Source organism: Euphorbia lathyris, chromosome 9 (assembly GCF_963576675.1).
Source record: "Euphorbia lathyris chromosome 9, ddEupLath1.1, whole genome shotgun sequence".
Lineage (NCBI taxonomy): Eukaryota > Viridiplantae > Streptophyta > Magnoliopsida > Malpighiales > Euphorbiaceae > Euphorbia > Euphorbia lathyris.
This window is the reverse complement of record NC_088918.1, coordinates 75,648,846-75,657,647: the sequence shown is the minus strand read 5'-3', so window position 1 is coordinate 75,657,647 and position 8,802 is coordinate 75,648,846. Positions and strand designations below refer to the sequence as shown.

At 35.7% G+C, this 8,802-nt stretch overlaps 1 non-coding gene across 1 annotated transcript; it reads right to left on the bottom strand.

The window, feature by feature from the left end:
• Window positions 1-266: 266 nt before the first annotated feature.
• LOC136207600 (small nucleolar RNA R71) lies at window positions 267-373 on the bottom strand. The gene has a single exon (XR_010676733.1). It is a non-coding gene; the product is annotated as a small nucleolar RNA R71 (small nucleolar RNA).
• Window positions 374-8,802: the final 8,429 nt, after the last annotated feature.

Here is an 8,802-nt window from a genome sequence, read left to right as displayed (position 1 = left end):
GCTTAATATGTTACAAAACAATGTAACGTTTTACGGATTGCCTAACGAAAACCCTAATGCACATTTGAAAAATTTCTTAGAAATTTGTGACACTTTTAAAATTACTGATGTAATAGCCGAAGCAATCAAACTTCGCCTCTTTCCTTTCACTTTGAAGGATAAGGCAAAAATTTGGTTAACTTCTATGCCTGCTGCAACATTTGAAACTTGGGACCAATTAGCCCAAGCATTTTTACAAAAATATTTTCCTTTAGCAAAAACCGCAAAGAGTCATCAAAGAGTTGACATCTTTTACACAAAATGATAATGAAACTCTTTATGAAGCTTGGGAACGTTTTAAAGAACTTCAACGTTTATGCCCACACCACCAATTGCCAGATGCACTTTTAATGCAGACATTCTATAATGGATTAAATCCTACGACTAGAGGTTCATTAGATGCCATGTCTGGAGGGTTATTTATGAAAAAGACATCCGCCCAAGCAAGAGAACTTTTGGAGGAAATGGCAATCAACAGCAGTATGTGGCCCGCAGAGCGTGGACATATACCAACGGCGAAACCATCATCCTCAGGTACATCACCGGTTAAAGGTATAATGAATCTTGATCCTGTAGCAATGTTACAAGCCCAATTTTCTGCCTTATCGCACAAAATTGATAAATTTATGGCACCGTGCGATTCTAATGATCCGATCCAGAGAGACATTGACTACGAAGGTATGAATGAGATTGAACAGGTAAATTTTGTCCAAGGACAAAACCAAACTAATAATCCATATTCTAATACTTATAATCCTGGATGGAGAAATCATCCTAACTTTAGCTGGAAAGATGGTAATAATAATAATAATGCAAATGCTAATCAGTATCGTGTAAATAATTATCAAAATCAAACAAGAGATACGATTAGCACTTTATCTTCAAAAATCGACAAATTTATTGATGTTATGAATGGAAAGGTAAGTAATCAAGACGATGGTTTTAAACGGATCGAAAATAAATTCGATCAGCTTATCAAAAACCAATCATCTAGCATCCATAATTTGGAGGTTCAAATTGGACAACTTGCTAAATCAATTCCATCCCGCAAAGAGATAAGTCTTCCCAGCCAAACGGAAGAAAATCCGAAAGAGCATGTTAAGGCTATCACTCTTCGTTCGGGGAAAAACTACTTAGGTCCGGAAATGCCCGGAAATTCAACTTTACCTGGAAATGATTTGCCAAAATCCAAAGAAGATACATTAAAACAAAAAGATACACCAATTGACTCTAATCCGAAACCTTTTGTACCAAAACCACCTTTTCCACACAGGGTCCGAAATAAGGACCATGATAAACAACTGTTATCATTTTTGGACAAACTTAAAAATTTGCATATAAATTTAACATTCATGGATGCAATTACGCAAATCCCTAACTATGGAAAATTCTTGAAAGATTTAATTTCAAAAAAGATTAGTTGGGAAGGAATTTCATCCATTTCTCTTTCTGAAGAATGTAGTTCGATAGTATCAAGCAAATTACCTACTAAACTCAAAGATCCCGGATGCTTTACCATTCCGTGTACATTGGGAAATATGGAATTCCCAAGTTGTCTTTGTGATTTAGGAGCTAGTATAAACTTGATGCCATTGTCTATTTTTGAAAAATTAGGTTTAGAAGAAGACATCAAATGTACCAATATGGTTTTGCAATTAGCGGATCAATCCACTAAAAGACCATATGGTATAATTGAAGACGTTTTGGTAAAAGTTGACAAATTTATTTTTCCTACTGATTTTGTTATCTTAGATTTTGTTTATGATGCTAATTGTCCGCTAATCTTTGGTAGACCGTTCATGAATACGGGACGTGCTCTAGTTGATGTGTCGGAAGGAAAAGTAGTTTTAAGAATAGGTGATGATAAGATCGAGTTCGATATGAATCAAGCAATGAAATATCCTATGGAGGATTTTTCTTGCATGAAACTTGATTTAATTGAGGAATGTGTTAATGACATTGTTCAAAGAGAAGAAATAATAGAACCTATAATGGGTGAAGAATTAGAAGATAAAGACCCAGAGCCTTTGATTCGAGAAGATGGACCAGTTCCGCCTTCAGTAATAGTTCCACCTAAATTAGAACTTAAAGAATTACCAAACCATTTGAGATACACTTTCCTAGGCGGAAGTGATACTCTACCTTTAATCATCTCTAAAAAATTAACAGAAAATCAAGAAGAAAAATTGAAAGAAGTTGTTAGAAATAGAATAGGAAGTATGGGATGGCAGATTTCAGATTAAAAAGGAATTAATCCTAGTATTGTAATGCATAGGATTCACTTAGAAGAAGATAAGCCACGTAAAGCGGATAGACAAAGACGTTTAAATCCGAACATGAAAGAAGTAGTCAAAAATGAGATTACTAAACTTTTAGACAATGGAATCATTTATCCTATTTCGGATAGTGAATGGGTTAGTCCAATCCATTGTGTACCCAAAAAGGGAGGTATAACTGTAGTAAGGAATGATGAAGGTGAATTAATACCTACACGAACCACCACCGGTTGGAGGGTTTGTATAGACTATAGGAACCTAAATAAGGCAACTAGGAAAGATCATTTTCCTTTACCTTTCATCGATCAAATGATCGAAAGGATAGCCGGTCATGCATTTTATTATTTTCTCGATGGTTATTCCGGATTCTTTCAAATATATATTTACCCGGATGACCAAGATAAAACAACCTTCACATGTCCTTATGGAACATTTGCATATAGAAGAATGCCTTTTGGTTTATGTAATGCACCCGCAACTTTTCAACGTTGCATGACTGCAATATTTAATGATTTCATCGAAGATATCATGGAAGTATTCATGTATGATTTTTCAGTTTATGGAGATTCTTTTGATGCATGTTTAAAAAACTTAGATAAAGTTCTTTCTCGATGCGAAGAAACGAATTTAGTCTTAAATTGGGAAAAATGTCATTTCATGGTCGACGAAGGAATTGTCTTAGGTCATAAAATATCTGAAAAAGGATTAGAAGTGGATAGAGCAAAAACTTCTGTAATAGAAAAATTACCCCCACCGACAACTGTCAAGGGAGTAAGATCTTTTCTAGGACATGCAGGTTTTTACAGAAGATTTATAAAAAACTTCTCTGTGATTTCCAAACCACTTACTAATTTACTTATGAAGGATTCAACCTTCGATTTTAATGAAGATTGCATTAAAGCTTTTGAAACATTGAAAACAGCCTTAGTCAGTGCACCCATAATTGCTAAACCCGATTGGGATTTACCTTTTGAAATTATGTGTGATGCAAGTGACCTAACAGTAGGATGTGTTTTAGGTCAAAGAAAAGATAAAAGATTACATGTTATTTATTATGCAAGTCACACATTGTCCGGTGCACAATTAAATTACACAACAACAGAAAAAGAGATGTTAGCCGTAGTATTTGCATGTGATAAGTTTAGGTCATACTTGTTAGGATCTAAAGTTATTATCTATACAGATCACGCAGCTTTACGTTATCTGTTTGCTAAGAAAGATGTAAAACCGCGTCTGATTAGATGGGTTTTGTTGTTACAAGAATTTGATATAGAAATTAGAGACAAAAAGGGAGTAGAAAACCTTATCGCCGATCATCTATCGAGACTAGAAGATGAAAACGGTCCTATAGGTGAAACTGTCGGTATACGAGATGATTTCCCCGATGAACATCTCTATCAAGTAGAAAGTATCATGTCACCATGGTATGCAGATTTTGCTAATTGTCTTGCAACCGATATTGTTCCGGAAGGATTATCTCCCCAACAGAGGAAGAAATTTTTCTTCGATATTAAACAATATTATTGGGAAGATCCCTTTCTATTTAAATCATGTGGTGACGGGATAATTAGGAGATGTGTTGGAGAAAATGAATATGAATCTATAATAACAGAATGTCATTCCAGCTCATATGGAGGACATAATGGAGTTAATAAAACGGTAGCTAAAATATTGGAATCTGGTTTCTATTGGCCGACAATGTTTAAAGACGTTGGTTCCTTTATTACTCGTTGTGATAAATGCCAAAGAACGGGTAACTTAGGAAGGAAAGATGAGATGCCCCTCACAAACGTGTTGGAAGTTGAAATCTTCGACATGTGGGGAATTGATTTCATGGGACCTTTTCCACCTTCCAATGGCAAAACTTACATATTAGTAGCCGTTGATTATGTTTCAAAGTGGGTTGAAGCAATTGCAACCCCTACGAATGATTCTAAAGTAGTTATTACTTTTCTTGACGATATATTTTGTAGATTCGGTTGTCCTAGGTACGTTGTTAGTGATGGCGGTACCCATTTCATAAATCGGAATTTCGATATGCTTATGAAAAAATATGGAGTACGCCACCGCGTGTCAACGCCATACCATCCTCAGTCGAATGGTCAGGCGGAGATCTCAAATAGAGAACTCAAATGGATTCTAGAGAAAACTGTTTCGTCATCAAGAAAAGATTGGTCACAAAAACTCAATAATGCGCTATGGGCATACCGTACTGCATTTAAATCACCAATAGGAATGACTCCATACCGCTTGGTGTATGGAAAAGCGTGTCATTTACCAGTTGAATTAGAACATAAAGCCTATTGGGCTATTAGAAAACTTAATTTTGATTTACAACAAGCAGGAAAGAAACGTTTGCTCGATTTGAATGAGTTAGATGAGTTACGTCATCTATCGTATGAAAATGCGAGGATTTATAAAGAAAAAGTGAAAAAATGGCACGATGCCAAGATTAAAGTCAAACACTTTAATGTTGGAGATAAGGTGCTGTTATTCAATTCACGGCTTCGTATATTTCCGAGAAAACTTAAGTCTAGATGGGACGGACCGTATTTAGTTGTTAAAACATTCGACTATGGTTCTTTGGAACTTGAGGAAACTAATGGTAAGCGTTTCAAAGTTAACGGTAATCGATGTAAAATCTATTACGAAAATATTTCCGAAATAGGAACTAGTTTCGTAACAAGATTTCCTGACATTTAAAATCATTTCATTTTTCTAAATATTAGTTTTATTATTTTTATTTTATTTTATTTTTATTATTGTTATTTTTATTTTTATTTTTGTTTTGTTTTAGATTATATCATTTTAGAATTTTAGATATAGAAATATATATTCGAGTCATGATTAATTTTTAGGAATTTCATAAAAATTAGAAAATTCAGTGATTCTCAGTTGAGAATTTGAGATTCTCAGTTGAGAATTCACATATATGAAACTCTTAATGAGGTAGAAATATTTCTGGACTTATAGAGAATTTCAAATTCTCAGTTGAGAATTTGGGTATGTTTAGCAGTCAGGAAAATTTCTGGACTTATAGAGGATTTCAGATTCTCAGTTGAGAATTCTGAATAAAACTTGAAAGGGAAATTTCTGAACTTACCGAGGATGAGGATTCTCGGTAGAGGATCAGGAGTTTAGAGTTTTGACAACTGATTTTCGCAGGAAAATCAGCGTGTCGCGACCGCGGGTCAGCATCCTCGGTCGCGACACGGGGAAATTTTGCCCAGATTGAACCTTTTCTCAGCAGTTGTAACTATTCAGAATGAAACACTAAGTTTCTTCAATTCTAAAAGGTTTGTTTCATGCCTTTTCACTTCGAAACAACACCTCTTTTCGTCCTAGGATCTTATAAATAGGTACTAGAGGTCCAGTTTTCTGTCACTTTCTTTTCATATCTATCAGAACTATCTCTGATTTTCTTACCATTCATAAAATCCAAACACTAAGTTCAAAACTTTTCTTCCTTACTCTTTCCAAACATCATGGTTTCCTCAAACACTTCATCTAAGAAAGTTATTGCTTCACGCAATAAACATGTGGATATATCAGAGCGTTATGGATGTAACTTTCCCATCTTCAATCACGATGAGGGAAGGCGCTTCCTGAAACTTCGATACACATTCTTTGTCGGAATGCTGTACATGGACGATTTTCTTAATGATCAATTAGGAATTAAGGAAGATATGAGTCGCTACATGGAGCGACTAGGATGGACCAGATTTGTCGATATGAAGTTTCCTATAATTGGAGACTGGGTATTAGAGTTTTTCTGCACGGTGCGTTTTGTTAACAAGCGTCGTGTGCGTCTCAGTTTTCGTCGGGATGGCAAAACTTTCACTTTTGGATATCCAGAACTACATGCTTGGTTTGGTTTTCCTTTGAAGGATGCTACCAAACGCCATCATGGAAGAGATATGACGTCCACTGATATTTGGCGAATGCTCACCGGCATCTGGCCTTTCAACAAAAACTTGCCTATAATAAGTCTTTCTATTCCAACTCTATGCTATATTTGCATAAGTTTCTGAGTCGCAGCCTGTTCGGTCGCACGTTCAGTAGTGTCGTCCAAGAATCTGATCTTTATGTCCTTGGCGATATATTTCAAGACAATGTGGTTGATTCTTCAAAAATTCTGATGGAGGGTCTTGTTGCCGCATCTAGATCCAAGGCTAAGAAGGTTGGGTTTGGGAATATCATTTGCGGAATAATTCTAGGGACCAAGGGCACTATTTCTGTTCCTTGGAGTGATGCTGAATCTTTCCCTATGCTAGACTACGAATTTTTAGAATTTGAGGGTCTAGTCAAGCGAGTTTTTCGATCCGAACCAAATTTTCTTTCTGCACCCGAACGACAAGCCTTCGTGCAGTTGAAAATAGATCGATTTAGGGCTAAGAAAATCCCGATTAAAAGGGACGAATTTTTAGCATAGTTTGTGTTTTATATTGTTTGTAAATATATGTACATAAATGTTAATAAATAAAAATTTCTCTTTGCATTATACTTTGTTTTTAGTTATGTGCTTACATTTTAATTTCGTAATTCTAGACCAATGAATCAATTAAATACAAACTTAATCCATTAATGACTAATTAAATGTTCATAATTAAATTTCAAATTCATTAAATAAAATTCATTTAACTTAAATTAATAAATGCACATAATTGCTTCAATTAATTTCAGTTCCAAACCTTTCATATTCATAACTTTAACATTCATTAATTGATACAATTTTTATTTTTATTTTTCCATTAATAAGGATAAACCTTTGGTTTTCCTTATCATTTAATGATTTTCATTTATTTTTTTAAGTTCAGATATCATTTTAAAGGAGTACAGGTTCCAAACTATCAAGAAATTAAATGAATTGAAGTTAGTATGCTGATTTTGGATAGCAACGAGAGGATCCGCGGCCGAGAATAAGAGGATTCTCGGTAACTTCAGCGAATTTGCTCCAATTTCAGGCAAAAATTCGCTGCCCAACTTGCCCCGCGGCCGCGAATGGTGAGATCCTCGGTAACTTCAGAAAAAATTACTCCAAATTCAGGCACAAAATTCGCTGCCCAGCGCGTTTCGCGACCGCGAATAGAGGATTCTCGGTAACTTCAGAATTTTCTTCGACAAATTTCAGAGATACAATTGGTTGAAAAACGCGATCCGCGACCGCGGATACCAATCCACGACCGCGACACGCGTACTTCAGGCACTCCAGGTCCGATTTTAGACCTATTTTTCCATTTTTCCTATACCTTTTCCTTTTCTATTTAACCTATACCTATTCTTCTTCCTACTCATCCTCTATTTACACCTTTTCATATTCAACCTCTAACTATATTAATTACTCTTCCTATTTCAACTCTACCTATTCCAATTCCTATTCCTACTCTAACTATTTAACTTGTTATTCCAACCCTATATATACCTATTACCTACACAATCCTTACATCACCTCCAATTTACCCAATCCCCTACTCTTGCCTCTTCCCAATACCTTACTTTTACTCTTCCCAATTTCATCATTACCCTTTTCACTCACCTACACCTTTCAACCTCAAGAATCCACAACACTTATACTTCATCTTCAACCTCAAGCTTTTCTCTCTTTTCATCTTTTTCATCTTTTTCTCTAAACCCTAACATTCATAACACATAAACACCACAACCATGCCTAGAGCAAAGCGTGTTGGACACAAGCCGGCTGTCACTGAGGCTAATCGCCTTCGGATTAGTTGCGGAGCTTATTTTGACATTCATTCTGAGGAAGAAGTTAGCCGTTTCAAGCACTTTTCAAACCCCAATCGTAAATTCGTGGATATGCAGTTTCTTGACTTTGATTCGGTAAGAAAGTTGAACTTCACTACACAAATTACTGCTTTTATTGAGACTTTGGGTTGGGAAACTTTTGCTTCTATGCGTTTTCCACAAATTGAAGAGTATGTGGTTGAGTTTTTGGTTACTTTAACAATGAACAAGAAGAGGACTGAAATTTCTTTTCGGAATAAGGGTATTACCTATACTGTTGATTATGAGGCTATGGGTAACATGTTTGGTTTCCCTATTAGTGACTTTTATGATAAGCCTCGGGATTTTGATAATAACTCTTTTTGGTAAACTCTGTCTGACCAAACTTCTTTTGATTCTAAGAACACTTCGAGCAAGTTGATTAAGGACAATTGTGTGTTCTTCTTTCACAAGTATTTGAGCTTTTCACTTTTTGGTCGTGTTGAGAGTTCCAAGATTCAAGTCCGGGATTTGTTTGTTTGGGATTGTTTGTTCAAGGGTTTGCGGGTGGATAGCATTGGAATGCTTTTTGATAATTTGTATCGTGCTTCGAGGGCTCATACCACTCAAGTCCCTCTCGGTAATTTGATCACCGCTATTGTTTTGGGAGCACGGGATGAATTGACTGATTTTGATATGTCCACCTACCATGGATATGTTCCGGTTTTGGACATTGCGGCTCTTGAGCGGGCTCATTTGTTGGTTT